We start from the raw sequence: 16,491 nt of genomic DNA on the forward strand, positions 1-16,491 counted from the left end.
GATCGAAACCTAGCTTTCTCTAATCACAAACTTCTCAGGAATCGAAATCTAGCTCTTACTTATACCTGCACAACTTCTACCTCACAATAAATTTCACAAATTTAAAATTTGACAAATTTATATACCACTTGCAGATGTTAATCAATCAATGATTTTACAATGTCAATCTCTAATGAACCACTTGTAGAAATAACATTTCTTTCAAACATTTTTTCAACATAAACAACTTTCCCAAACCTTTTGTTCATCATGTATAGCACTTGGAATTTTGAATATCAGCTTTTCAACAGCAGTTGTCGAAGATAAAATGAAATAAAATCTTTTTAGATTTTCAAAATTTAATGCTAAAACACACTAAAATCTTTTTGGATTTTTTTTTTGTTTTTAACATAAAACAATAAAGAAATATGTACAAACCATATTTTTGTGAGTTTGTGTAAGAGGATCATATCAGTTTATGAGACAAATCACTAACACCGTTAAGCTTTAAACATTTTAAGTTCTGAATGATTCACTTAGATTGTCAGTATACTGATCCACTAAAATTTTCACACAAAGTTCAACTGTTTCGAGATACGAGATTAGTGTTTTAAGCACTTAAACTTATTCGCGTGTACCACCTCAGAATATACTCTCGTATCCAAACTTCTATATTCAGTCTTACAGGTGAATGTACACTAATGATATCTGTAAACGGGCAATGCGAGACCATGAGAGCTCAGGTTAGAACTTCCGTTCCGACAAAGAGATGATGGCTCGTCTTTAGGTGTGTCCCGTTTGGGGATCTTTTCTTCAACAGCACATGATTAGCATTTTTCAATGTTTCATCATTTTTTGTACTGAGGGTAGGCTTTAAGATTAAAGCAATGCAAATCATTATACGAGGACTAGGCTATTGCTTCCGCAAAATCAGAAGTCCAGGTATAATACCCCTGATATCATCACGCACAAAGACCTAGTATGTCAGAAATAGAAAATCTTTCAAACAAGATTTCGGGGGTTACCCATATATCCGAGAGATGTTACCCACGAGATAAGTAAGTTATGATATTTATGTTTATATCTCGAAAACAATCTACTAAATGTATAAAAACCTACTGGCATATCCAAAGTGAGATCATTTATACTTTCCAATTCTTTAGCGTGTTGTGATAGTCCACTGATGTACTATCATTTCCTCTTTTTCACAACAAAACTCATTTTTGAATTTATCATGTTTTTGACTTTTTCAAATTTTCTAATGTTTTTTGATTTTATGAAATTTATTACTCCCCCTAAAATTCAAAATCATTTAAAGAAAACATGACAAACTGTACAAATAAAATGACAACTTGATGTGAATTGCTTCAATTCGCCATCCAATTGGCATAAACAATCAGAAATCCCCCTGACAACAAACTACTTTCACATTATGATTTCAAAACACTTAAGTTTGTTTTAATCAAAATGGTTTTTCCGAAAAATAAGTTTCGTTGATTTTACCACTTGTAAGAAATAGGGATAAATTCATCACTTTGTTTTTCAAACATTTGTATGAAAGTTAAATCAAGTTCAACTTAATGACCTTGATTAACCACTTGTAGGAACAAACCTTGTTAGGATCGGAGGCTCTCACAATCGTACTAGTTTATATGAATTGAACATTTCATAAGATATAAATTAAGATTAAGTGCAGCGGAAATGAGAACAAACTTTGTAAAAACAATCAAAGAGAAAATAGTTTTGATAAACACATGCTTTTCATTGAGTCGAATGATTGAAATACAAATCAAATGATTACAAGCATGCTTACAAACTAAACTCCCCCTCAGCCTGATGCTCCAAGGTTGATTGCACAAGATGAAAGGATTAGACATGAGGAGAAGAACTCATTCAGTCAATCAAATGTAACACTGCAGGGTATTGTTACATTTATAGGCAAACCAAACCACTGAGGCATCTCAGCTGACGTCACCATGAAAGTGACATCTAACAAACTAACAAACTCTATCTATTGTTCTATATCTACTGACCATACAGACACTGATTACATTCTAATCACTGATGTATAAACACTGATTCTTCGTTCCACTGATGTAGTCAACCATTGTTGTTTGAGCAACAGTGCTTTCTCCAAAGGGTGATCAGGCCTTGAATGGGCAGTGCTTAAATTCTTCAGCAGTGCTTGGATTCTGTCAGTAGATTGAGCTTCAGCCTTTAAACATCATCAGTTCTTTAGTAGCAGTTGTTCTATTAAGCAGTAGTTTGAAGTGTATCAGATGCTAGTTGACCATTGTCAAGGGGAAAGCTTAATGTAAACAACTGCTTATTATGAATCCACTGTATTGATCCGGTTTTGGCTTTCATTATCTATTCCTTTGGTAGGGTTCAATCCCAACAATCTCCCCCTGGAACAGATAATGCCAAAACCCTTCATTATGCTGGATTTTTATTTCTCATCAGAAGTTCCTTAACTTATCTTTTAAATTCTACTTCAAAGTCTTTGGAACTTGAGTCGTCCTCATCCCTGCATAGTGTAAGTTCAAGGAGATCCTGTAGATCTTCAACACCAAGGCATAGTGCTTCTTTCCTTGATATGTACTTCACTTCACCAATTGATCTAACCAGGGTCAATACATGGGTCTTTTGATTAGACATCCACTTTAGTATTTTTGAACCCAATGGGTTTCTTGGGAGAGATTTATTCACTGATGAGTTTGGAGATTTTGGCCTTGTGAAAAGTTGTGAACTTTCAGTAGACATTTGTATGAAGGCCATTTTGATGACATCATTTGCTGCAGCTATATCTTCTGTAGTCTCTTTTTCAATCTGCTCTTGTCTTTTCATTTGATCTAGCTCAATGGCTGTCATGTCTGCTGAAGTGTTTGGTGATGCAGATTTGGTTAATACCTTTTTGACAAGGTTTTGAAGTTTCACTAAGCTATCTTCTTTTAGATCCATTTTCTTGATGGCTTCTGTAAAGTACTCAACTTCCTTTTCTTGTTCTTCTTCACTGGTCAACAGTTTTCCCTTTTCTTGGTTTATCACAAGGGTAGGGGTATCTGCTGATGTGATCAGTGGTTTAGGAGCACTAATTTGCTATTCTAGCTTTTTGTAGTCAGGCTTCTTTGGAGTGTCAGAATCTGTTATCCTCCTTTTCTTCAGCCTTTCATAAGCCTCATCAGTATACTGCTTTGTCCATTTTGCTATGGCTGTGGTAGTATCCACCTTTGCATCCACCAGCTCCTGCTTCTTTCTTTTGTACTCAGATGTAAGGTCAGTAATGAGCTTTTTGTATTTGTTCTAGTTTGGAGCTGTTTTCTTCTTGCTTGGATCATTTTTGATCCTTTCAATTCTGTTTGCCTCATGCTTTAATGCAACTATTGGCCATTCTTCAAACTGTTTTTCTTTCAGCTGGGTAGAATTTTTCTTTCATGATGTATGCAAGATATTCTTTTCTCATTTCTTTTCGTAGATCTGCTTTGGGTGGTAAATTTGACATTTCTTTGCTCAGATCACTTGCATAGTCTTCCATCTGTTTGACTTTAGTGAGCAAGAATTCCATTTTTTCAGAAATGGCTTTGTCACTTTGATCTTCACATTCAAGTTTGGCTCTTATCTTAGCCTGCCTTGCTTTGAGCTTGAGATATTCATCCATATTTTCTGGGACTATGAAGCCTATGAGTGAAGGAAATCTTCGTTTTGAAGGATCATCCTCAGTGTAGAATTGTGTCATCTCATTTTTTACAGCCTCCAGTTCCAGTGGATAATTTGCAGCAATAGGATCATATTTATCTTCATCTGCCTGAGTTGTTTTTCTTTTCTTGGTGTAAAACCTTTTTGGAGAAGGGGAATTTGGTTGTGATATAGAAGTGTTGAGAGCAGTGGTGGATGGTTGACTAACAGCTATTGGAACCACTGGTGAACCTCTGTTGTCATTACAACTACTGATGTGTCAGTAGATGTCTTCTGCTGTTGAGCAGGTGTTGAAATGGTAGTGATTTGAGTGGTGGAAAGTGTCTGACTAACAGCTATTGAAACAACTGGTGTTTCAACCACTGTTCTCATTACAACAGATGTTGTAACATCTGTTGTCTTCTGCTTTTTGGTAGGAGGAGATGATGGGGTGGCTGTTTTTGGTGGTGAGTTTGGTTTTGGTGGTGGTGATGTGATCATAGATGATGATGGTGGTAGGGCAGTGGTTGTGGTGGTTTGTGGTGAGGTGGTGTGTGTAGGTACGACAGCCTTAGTCTGGCTATCTTTTTCAGGTTCAATATAAATACCATCTTCAATTCCCTTCTTCTTGCATCTGATTTTCTCCCCCTTTTTGACATTATTTGGAAAGGGTTATTCACGAAGAGGACAGTGGGATGAACCTTTCCAGTGGTGCTTTGTATATGAGCCTTGATAGCTTTGATATCTGATTGAGTATCCTTAAATCTTGACTCCACCATGTTTGTCAGCATTTGTGCATGTATTGCATGCTGCTGATCAGCTATTTGTTTTTGTTTTTCAAGTAGGGGTTGAATACATTCCATAGCTCATTTGCAGCAGGTGCAGGTTGTGCAGGTGTTTGAGCTGGAACAGCAGTGGATTGTGTTGTTTGAGCTTTTAACAGCTGTTGCACCATATCCTTTATTTCAGCAACTGATGTTTCAAGATTTTCAACTTTGCCCGTCAATTCCTAATATTTTAAATCATCACCCAAGTTAATGGGATCATCTGATTCCCCACCAGCAGTGGTTGTATCAATGTGTGACTTAGGAAATGAATCCCAAAAGTCATTCATTGATGCCCCTTCTTCTTGGTACTAGGGACTTATTCCTTCAGCACTTGAAAGCCTTTTGAATGTACTAGTGGGCATAACAAACTCACTGACGGTTCTCAGAGGTGCTATTGAAGAAATTTCCTTCAAGAGAGTCTTATGAATATAACCACTGTCCAAATGTAAACCAGTGGGTTCAACATTTGTAGTGGCTGCTCCACTTGAACTACTGTCAGGAATTACTTGTAATCCCTGCAGTGTGACCTCCTCAGTTATTTCTGGGATAGCAGAGCTATAGACATCAGACCCAGTCACTTGTGGGAGTATACTCTCAGTGATAGGTGATTGAGAGGAACTGGTTTGTGTCTGAGCTATATCAACTGCATGCAACGAAGGTATTATGGATTGTGGTAGTGTGAGGGGTGAAGATAAGGGTGTTGAGAGAGACATGTCCTTGGGATTAGGACTAAGGAAGATGGATCCAATTGAATCCAGAGCTTCATATTGTGGGGTCCCTGTGTTTACAACCTGATCCTTTTGTGTGGATGCAGGAGGAGTTTGAGGCAGTGGTGGAGATCTTTCTTCCATCTGCTGTGAGGAAGTAGCAGCAGTGGTTATAGGTGACATTTGTGTTGTCACGGGCAGTGGCTCTGGGATCTCATCTTCCAGAGGTACCTTTGTTTTGGGTTTGGTGGGCTTTCTGGATGTTTTTTTTTGGTCTTTTTGGTAATGGCAGGTGTGGGTTTCAAAGCAATGGTTGTGCTGCTATGATCACCTGGAGCAGTGGGCTCAGCAGCGATACCTGAGGAGCAGTGTTATCTGCTAAATTCTGCTTAGTCACCTCTGCTTTTGTTTTTGAAGGTGCCAACATTCTAGAGAATGTTTCAGGTGTTAAACCATTTATTTTAAAATAAACACCTTGTTTGAGAAAATTTTCATTTTCTTTTCCAAATTTTTATTCAAAATAGTAACTTAGAAACCTTGGAAAAAGCATAAATGCTTTGCTATCAACATTTTTCACCAAATCATCAAAGATCTCCTGGGAAAATTTTCATTATTTAAAATAGCATATCCCAGGCATTGGATCTTTAATGGTATTTCGTTAAAAGCAGTTGTTTTATTAGAAACACACATCAAAAGAGTGTGAAATAAAAACCTAGGTGCAGAAGGGAAATAACCTTTTTGTAAGGTATCTCTTTTTGGTTGTTCTGCATACCCCCTATTCAAGAAATCATTTTTCAACTCGGTTTTAGAAAAAGAAGTTTTACCTTTCTGATCATCGACTTTAATCACTTCTGAAATGGATTGTGGAGAAATTTTAATCGCTTTACCCTGTATCGAGGAGTTGATGGCTATGACAATATCTCCTTGTTTTTCAAGGGTAGCATTTTTCCAGAACTCTCTCTGGGTTTGTTGGTAAATTGGAGCATCTGCTGTTAGCAAATTTTTGTACTTTGATGCAGATATTATGTCGATGATGGAATCGAAGGTGTGATTGGTAGTAGGTTTTGTGAGTAGACTCAAGTAATTGTGAGGGGATTTATATGGGATCTCAATGGGTTCAGCGGCCATTTGAGTGGCGTCTTTGGAAGATGAAGATGATTTTGATTTTGATTTTGATTTTGATTTGACTTTGATTTCGTCATTTTGATGATGAAGATCAACGAATGTTTTAGTGAAGAAGAGTGGGAAACTGCTTTGAGAAGAAAATTTTGGAATTCAATTCGACAGTGTGAGCCCCTGTTTGGGTTTTGATCAGGGTTTTATTTAGGGAAAAAGTAAGTGCTGATGTGGCAGCAGTCACAAAAGATCTGATGGCTAAAAGCTAACCACATGTCAACCTCTAATGAGAAGATGAATAATGGAGGACAGTTGTTTTGAGAGCCACTGATGAAGCAAATATCAGTGGTTACAACGGTAACAAATGAAACAGTGGGTGATTTTTACTATCAGTGGATAGCATATCAGTGGATAAAACACTGATTTTGAACAACAGTGCATATCATGAAAATGAAAGAGCAGAGGTTGACTTTCAGCAGTGGACAGTGTTTAAGAACCAGATGTTTGATCACAACAGTGGTAGGAAAATGGTGAGGTTTTGAAAGGCTTTTACATTAGCAACTGTTAGTGCAACAGTGATTGAACTTTTGACAAATATTTTGAGCATCTGCTTGTTTAGATGAGGGGATTGATTTTGTCTTGTGAAAACACAATAACATGTCCAACATCTGTTGATCTGCAGGAATGCTATACTTAACAAAATACATTTTAGATGCAAGTAGTCAATTTTAATTTATCATCAGTTTTTCATGGAATTTATGTTCGAGGTTTTACCACATTTTTATTATAAGTTTTGAGGCTTTTATAAATTCATGACAGTGGTTTAGTATCCCTGATGATGAAAATCTTTTTACTAAGGCTACTCATTTTGTGCCTAATTATCTGAATTAGAACATGAGTATCTCAGTAGTTTAAGATCTGTTAGTAATCAATTTTTTATCTGTGATAAAACGAACTTGAGTTTGATATGACCTTGACACATGTACCATTTCCTTTTGATCTATTTTTAAGGATAGTAACTTCACACAAAAATAAAGAAATTACATCCTGACCGGCGATGAAACTTTTACTATCAAAAATGAGTAAAAGTACAAAATGTATTATTCCAAAAAAAAATGAATAATATATCCGGTTTTATTTGAGAAGAACACCTTTCTAAGAAAAATAATTAAAGGTTATTTTGAAAATATCATCAAAAAGGATCTGGTAACTTTCCAAATAAGCTCATAATCACATCATTCTCAGGTTTCTATGACCATTGTATGGGACCACTTTTTTTATCAATTGATTGCAAAGTCCTCTTTTAAATTTAATCACTGGAGATACTATTGTTACCCGAATTTTCCTGAATTAATGAATGCACACAGTTGCTTGATGACCATTGTTTCCCAAATTTTGAACTCTTAAGTGTTTTCCATTTATACTCTTTTCTTTTGACTTCAAAAGTTTTGAGATAAACACACTTATGAGTTTTTATGATTTTACTTCTTCCCTTTCTACCCTTCCCATTCATAAGTAATGTAATACTTACTGGGAGGTATTTATTGAAGAAATACTTAATCCAGAATCATTTTACAGTAATGTTTTGAGAGATCTGGCCACATTTGTATTATCAAATCTCACATTACATATGATTTGGACTATTTTGACCCCTGATTTTCTTAATGTGTTTTAACAGGTTTGATTTGGTCCTTGTTAGGGCTGGATTTTTATGACCTATGATCCTTACATGTGATCCTTACACGTGATCCTAATCAGTGATCCTTGTTTCTTTGGCAGATAGTGATCCTCAGAAGAGTTCCAGGATCAGGATCACGGAGCAACCTAGGGATCCTCATACTAACGATTGTTCTCTTTGAATTTAATGTTGTCTTGCAGGAATTTCGAGTAGGATCCGCTCTTAACAACGTAAACAAGGAACCTGTCACGCTACTTTGGCATATGCATAATCAAAGATGGACGTTGTGGACAATATGGAAACTCAGCACAATTTAAGGGCGATAATTTAGGCTAGATTTACTTCTATTCCTAAAGGGGTAACGAGCTAATAGTTAGGTTATTTACCTAAAATACGACCACACACACTTGTATAAGTAGCACTCTTCAACATTCGGAAAAAACACACGACATATTTCTCACACGCTTTGACACACGATACTATAGTGATCCTTGTACTTAGCTCGTTACCATCCGAAGTTGTAAAAATATTGTTTGTTATATTGAAGCTTGGTGATCGGTAGTTGCCATCACCCGAGGTTTTTTATGCCGGAAATCATTCATTGATCAAGGGCTTTTTCCTCGTATAAATCCTTGTGTCACTTGCGTATTTTACATTTAAGTGATCCTTCACTTTGTTCATCATACCAAGCATCATTCCCCGTTTACATAAAGTTTGGTTGCATTATCCTTGTGTGATTTTTGACCAAAACAGTTTGGCGCCCACCGTGGGGCAATTGGTGCTTCATTCATAAGAAAGTTTTTCTGTTGGTGATCATTTCGGAAGTGTTGCATGGCTTCATCATTGAAGAATACTTCCACAGCGATGTCTACAGTCAATTCATCTAATGGCATTCCACCTTTGCCTCCACCACCAGCTGGATCTCAGAAAAATGCTGAGAAGAGACCAACTCCTATCTCCTCTAAACCATCATCTTCTGCTCTAACTTCTTCTATTCCCAGTACTAGTGATATATTTACTTTGATTTTGCAGATGAGGGATCATATGCAGCAGCAGGATGAAACTAATGACAGGATCCTCAGGGAAATCGGAGATCTCAAAAGGCAAAAGAAAACGGCAGAGGATCATTCCCCACTAATGCCCAAATCTTTGAATTTTGATACCCCGATGATTACTTCTCAGCCATCAGAGGTCCCAGACGTTCAACACATGTGTGGATCAAGAGGAGTGCATTTCGGCCCAGCAGTAGTGACTCAGGCGTCAGGATCATATTTCCGACCGGCAGGATCCTACACTCAGCATATGGGATCCTTCATGAGCTTAGGATCCTCCTTTGTTCCAGGATCATCCCAGGTTCAAGGATCCTCCTTTGTTCCAGGATCATCCCAGGTTCAAGGATCCTCCTTTGTTCCAGGATCATCCCAGGTTCAAGGATCCTCCTTTGTTCCAGGATCATCCCAGGTTCAAGGATCCCCTCAGATACCAGGATCCTTGAAGAATTTGCAAACAGGAAGTCCAGATGTCCATCAAGGAGATTTTATTCCAATGCAAACCATTGCTTCCGCTGGTCCCTCCATCATCCCAGAATCCCTGCAACAAGGATTCACATCCAATGTTCCTAATTTGAACCCGATGGGAGGTAACACTTTTAATAATTCTTATACCACTAACCATGGATTCATGCAGGATACAGGTATCAATCATGTTATGGCCAGAGAGCTACAAAAACTGAAGGATATGATATCAAGTGTTCCAGGGGTAGTCAAACCTATCCCGGAAATTGCAGATGGAAGCCATAAGGTATCTCGTTTTGCACCACCAATCTGTGATGCTGAGATACCCAAAAGATTCCATATCCCTACTATGAAGCTGTATGATGGTACAACGGATCCTGAGGAACACATAGCACAATACAGGGAAAGGATGGAGATCAATCCAATTCCAGAAAAGCTAAAGGAAGCATGCCTATGCAAAGGATTTGGATCCACTCTTACTGGATCAGCTCTTAAATGGCTGCTGTTTTGGTCAAAAATCACACAAGGATAATGTAACCAAACTTTATGAAAACGGGGTATGATGCTTGGTTAATTATGAAAGTAAAGGATCACTTCCGTGATAAAAGATGCAAAGACACAATGATTTATACTAGGAAAAAGCCCTTGATCAATGTATGATCTCCGGCATAAAAAACCTCGGGTGATGGCAACTACCGATCACCAACTTCAATATAATAAAAATGTAGTTACAACTTCGGATAGTAATGAGCTGAGTACAAGGATCACTGAGTGTCTAAGTGTTCGAGAGTTGTGTCGTATGTCGTGTGTGTTCTTCCGAATGAAGAAGAGTGGTACTTATACATGTGTGGGTGACCTATTTTAGGTAAAATGACTAAATATCAGCTCATTACCCCTTTAGAAATAAAGATAATCTAGCCTAAATTGCTGCCCATAGATCAAGCCATGTTTCCATATCTCGTACAACGTCTATCTCTGATTTAGTTCTTGCCATATTTGTGAAGACGCGTCCCTGGATCATGATCTTTAGAGCATATCCTGCTAGATGTTCCTGCAAAACAATATTGTAGTAAGCGAAGGTGACCGTTAGTATAAGGATCACCATAATGTCCCATGATCCTGATCTTGAAGTCCGACTGAGGATCACTGCCTGCCAAAGAAACAAGGATCACTGGTTAGGATCACGTATAAGGATCACTTATAGTAAAAATCCAGCCCTAACAATTGCCCCCAAAATATAAGGAGTTAATTGTAAATAGACGAGTTATATTTTGTTATGATCTTATCTCTAACGGGCGATTCCAAGAAACTAGCCGTTATGCTCGGACTAGCCGTTATGATCATTACGTCACAGATGTGACAATCCCTGCAAATCATCATTATAAATAGGAGATAGGGTCAGGATCAGTTTGTGTTTTAATTCAAGATACACTCTCCTTATATTCTGCATCGAAGGTTGTCCAGGTATCCTCTTCTTCTCTCTTTCCTTTCTTTCTTTTCTTTACTCTGTTTTTTCTACTCCGTCTCTGTTTCTATTCCGTCACGAAACATGTTGCTCCGGAATTCTCCACACAAGGATTCCAAGAAGGATAGTCCCTTAAAAAGCCAGGGGATTATCAAGGATTCTCCTACGGAGAGGTGTTGCTTCAGTGATGCTCACGTAGACAAGATTCGTCATTGCTTTCCGGCGAATGTTGTTTTTAAATCCTTTGATCCTACTGCTTTGAGCGACTTTGTCTCAGATGTCTGGGTGGCTTTTCCTGCTACTCCGTTTGCTATAGGTTACTCATATCCTTTTCCAGACTTTACCCAGTCTTTCTTTTCCTTAACCGGCATCTCTTACATCCAAGCTATGCCGATGATCTGGAGGGTTCTTTATACCTTCGAGAGGATCATTGAGCAGGAAGGAATTGATCTGGGGATGGCGGAGCTAGCTGAGCTCTATGATCTTACTACGTTTGGATCACATCGGTATCTGCTGAAACGGAAAGCTGGGGAGGATCACCCTATCTTCAAAGTTACCAAGAATGATACAAACTGGAAACGTCGGTTTTTCTTTGTTAAGAGGGATTCTATCCCGGATGGGAAGGATCTGCCCAAGGAATGGGCCACTCATGGTAGGGTAGAGGATCCTCGAAGGATCACTATCAGTCCTGTTCTCATATGATGAGGATCACTGATGTCTTTTTTCTTTTGTCTTTTTTATGCAGCTATCTCCGTTGCTCACTTAAAGTTGACCCCTGCTGCCAGAGAAAGAGTGTTAGCTTTTAAAAAGCTTGATCCTGAAGTCAGAAGCTTCCAAGTCACCATCCAAGATTCTCAAGAAGTATCCTCTGCATCTGCCACTATGTCAAGTAAGTATCCTTACAGAAAATAAATTATATGTAGGATTGTTTGATTAATAAAGCAACTTATCTTGTTTTTTTGATTGTGTAGGTGCTGGAAAATCTGCCAGGTCTGTTAAATCCGCTTCCAAGTTTGGGATAAGTGATCTTGCCAATGTCACGTCTTCAAAGAAGAAGAAGGCTCCTGCTGCCAGTCCTTCAGCATCAGCTCCTAAAGCATCTATCCGGGGCAAGGGAAAAAAGAGGAAAACCTCTGAAGATCTCCAAGGATTTCCCCTCCTCCGTCAGCAATTCCTCGACTACGTGAATGAGGTAAGGATCACTGCCCCTGTTGGTTATCCGTCTATCATATCCTGTTTGTGTATCCTGCTTTTCTGGAGGATCATCTGATCCTATGCTTATCTTTTTCTTCTCCTGTTGCAGAAACTTGCTGAGATTGAAACTTATCTTGGCAATGTTGAGGACCAGGAGAGCCAGATTGCCGATCTTCAGCAAATGGGTGTGTTAAAGGATCTCAAGATAGCGGATCTTGAGAAGGAACTCCAGGCCACCAAGGATGAAGCTGCTCAGAGGCTGACTGATATGGATAACGAGAAGCAGGAGATCACCCAAGATGCCAAGGTCTCGGCGGCGATTGCTATATACAAGATACAACTTCAGATGGCTGAGGAGGCTCAGGATCCCACCTTTGACAAAAGCTCATGGGACGTTGAAGGTTGGAAGGCAAGGCTGGCGGACTTGGATGACGAGGAGGATGCTGAGGATATCCCAAGGCTGGAGGGAGGTGATGCTGATAAGGATCAGGATGGAGAAGCTGGTGGAGATGGAGCAGCGAAGGAGTAGGCTGCATGATTGGGCGATGATGGATATTGTTGACTAGGCCGGAGCCCAATTTTTTAGGTTTGTTAGTGGTTGTGGTTGTGGTATTTGGAACAATTTATGGTCTGTAACTTAAACAATAGTTTCTTAGGGTTAAGGATCCTGGATCCTTTGGACAATGGGTAGGATTGCAAAAGGTGGATGGATCCTCTGTTTGGGGGATGAAGCCTTTGTGATCCTGCCGCTTTTACTTTCCTGCAAAAATGCTAAGACCGCATAGACAATGGACACCCTTTGCCAACCCATGTGGACGGGCCACGTTTTGCTGGTAGAAACGTGGGTTGGCAATTTTGACAACTTTCTTGAAAGGGTTAATGATCTTTTTGTTTAATAATATAACTTTAACTTTTGTGGCTTATCTCGTGTTGTTATTCTTATCTTATTGTTTCATAGTTGTTTTTGTAATGTACTTGCAAGAGTTGAAAACATATTTAATAAATTTAGGATATGATCCCAGATCAAATATCCTGATATTTGAAATTATTCAAAGTATTTTAGTTCAAGGATCATAGGTTCGGTTGTCAAAGTATAAGGGTTGATTAGGATAAAGAGTATAATCAAAAATAGTCAAGGATCATACCTGAGGATCCACGTTAGGATCCTAACCTTCAATCAAGACAACATAGATAAGACTTTGATAATTAATAAGGATTAAGGATCCTTATATGTTTAGACTTCCAAAACCTGAAAAGTGAGATATAACTTGGGACTAAGCCAATGTAAAAGATAAATTAGTAACTGGGGACATGCCCAAAGTATAACTGAGGATGATCCCAGAGGATCACTGGGGACAAGCCCAAAAAGATAACTGGGGACAAGCCCAAAGGATAACTGGGGACAAGCCCAAAGGATCGTACGTAAACTGGAGTATGGCCCTTTCTGGCAACTATCCAAACTTAGTGACATGAAAATGTCAAAACCTTAGCTAACGTGAAAACGTTAGAAACCTTAGGAACGGATGTATGGTGCGTCCACCATTATACGTAGGATCCTAAATATAGCCAGTACGATGAGGTTGTCAGCCCCGAAAGTGGGTACTGGTCCCAAAGACGTGAACTATACCAGGATCATCGTGCGCTGCTGGCGGAAACTGGGGATAATCCCAAGGATAACTGGGGTTGGACCCAAGGATCTGTGGTGCTCTTGGAGATCTTTGACGATTTGCTGAAGATACCTGAACTATCATAACTCAAATGGTTTGTGAGTAGAGGATGAAGGATACATGATCCTTATCCTTAGGCAAAAAGTAAGAAAATGCAATAGTTCTAGGATAAGCATATTACCAGAGTAAGGATCACCGATATCTCCAGGATCCTTCAAGGATACTTCAATGTAAGGATCACAGGCAGGAAGGATCGTGTTCACATGAAATATTTCTTTAAGTGAACAGCATTCCAGGCTCTTGGTAACAAGTTTCCTTCCATGGTTAGCAACCTGTATGCCCCCTTTCCTGCTTCAGCTTCAATCAAGTAGGGACCTTCCCATTTTGGTGCTAGCTTCCCGTCAGCAGGATTGATAGTATTTTGAAATGCTTTTCTCAACACCATATCTCCGACTTGGAACTTCCTTATCCTGACATTCTTGTTGTAGGCACCAGCCATCCTTTGTTGGTAGCTTGCCATCCTTATCCTAGCTAGATCCCTGTTTTCCTCAATAGTATCCAAATCCTGAGCTAGGATTGTAGCATTTTCTTCAGGATCACGAGCACTTGTTCTAGCAGTTGGGATCACCATCTCTGTTGGTATCACTGCTTCTGCCCCAAATACTAAAGAGAAGGGTGTTTGGCCAGTGGCATTCTTGGGGGTTGTCCTATCAGCCCATAGCACATAAGGTAACTCCTCTGCCCATTTTCCTTTCTTGGATCCTAGCTTCTTCTTCAGATTGTTGATGATGATCTTGTTGGATGATTCTGCTTGACCATTGGCTTGTGGGTGAACTGGTGTTGATGTGATCATCTTGATTCCCCAACTGTCACAAAAGTTAGTGGTTCTGCTTCCAATGAATTGGGAGCCATTATCACATACAATTTCAGAGGGAATGCCAAATCTAGTTATAATGTTTCTTTTAATGAAGGATATGACTTCCTTTTCTCTGACTTGAGCGAAGGCTTCAGCTTCTATCCACTTTGGAAAAATAGTCAGTCATGGCAAGCATAAATACTTTTCCACCAGGTGCTTTAGGGAGCTTGCCAACTATATCCATTCCCCATCTCATGAATGGCCAAGAGGATGGTATGGGGTGTAGTAATTCAGCTGGTTGGTGAAGGATATTGCTATGTCTTTGGCAAGGATCACATCTTTTAGCATACTCTATAGCATCCCTTTTCATTGTTGGCCAGTAGTATCCTGTTCTAAGGATCCTTGAGAATAATGCCCTGCCCCCAGTGTGGTTTCCACAATCTCCTTCATGGAAGTCTCTCAACACTTCTTCAATTTCAGGATCCTCAATACATCTCAAATATGGTCCTGCAAGGGATCGTTTATATAGCATATTATTTAAGATTGTAAATTGAGATACCTTGATCCTGAAAGCTCTAGGATTTTCTCCCATTGGGATCTCTCCGTTTTGCAAGTATTTCATGATTGGTGGGATCCATGATCCTGAATAAGATCGAGCTTCTTCACTAGGGGTTACTGCAGTATCCTCTTCTATTTCCATGGCTACTTGATTTTCAATAGCAGGAGCCAGGATATGGATGATAGGGATACTTTTATCTTCTGGAATTTTTAAGGATGATCCTAGGTTGGCCAATGCATCAGCTTCCGTGTTATCCTCCCTTGGTACCTGTGTTAAGCTAAAAGAAACAAAAGAGAGTGCCAATTCTTTGACTATCTCTAGATATTTGGTTAGTTTTTCGCCTTTAACAGCATAGGATCCATTAAAGTGATTGGTGATCAATAATGAATCTACATATACTTCGAGATATCTTACCCCCATATCCTTAGCAATCTGTAAGCCAGCGATTAAGGCTTCATATTCAGCCTCATTGTTAGTTGCTTGGAACTCACAGGCTATGGAGTGGGGTATTATGTCCCCCTGTGGCGATTTTAGTAGGATCCCTAGCCCTGTGCCTTTGATATTTGAGGATCCGTCGGTGTGTAGTATCCAAGGATCCTTGGTCTCATCCAGCTGCTGGACCTCCAATTCTGCTTCCTTTTGTAGATCACTACTGAAATCAGCCACAAAGTCAGCTAGTGCTTGAGATTTAATGGCTGTTCTTGGTTCGTATCTTATATCGTGGGCACTAAGCTTCACTGCCCACTTAGCCATTCTCCCTGACATATCCGGTTTCCTGAGGACATTCTTAATTGGAAAATTAGTTTTAACAACAATAGTATGGGTTTCAAAATAATGCCTTAACTTAGTGGATGCCATGATTAATGCAAGGATAAGTTTTTCGAGGTGTGAGTACCTGGATTCGGCATCAAGTAGACTTTTACTTACATAGTAGATAGGATATTGTGTACCTTCGTGATCCTTAACAAGGACAGCACTTACCGCGGTTGAGGATACCGCCAGATATAAGGATAACACATCTCCTTTTTCCGGTTTTGCTAATGCTGGTGCTGAGGACATATACTCTTTTAGGGCTTGTAAAGCATTCTCATGTTTCTCAGTCCATTCAAACTTCTTGTTCTTCCTTAGGATATCGTAGAATTCTTTGCATTTTTCTGAGGATTTCGATATGAACCTGTTCAAAGCTGCTATCCTGCCTGTCAGTCTTTGGACATCCTTGGCATTGGCAGGAGATTTGATATTTATCAATGCTTT

This window comes from Helianthus annuus, chromosome 12 (assembly GCF_002127325.2).
Source record: "Helianthus annuus cultivar XRQ/B chromosome 12, HanXRQr2.0-SUNRISE, whole genome shotgun sequence".
Lineage (NCBI taxonomy): Eukaryota > Viridiplantae > Streptophyta > Magnoliopsida > Asterales > Asteraceae > Helianthus > Helianthus annuus.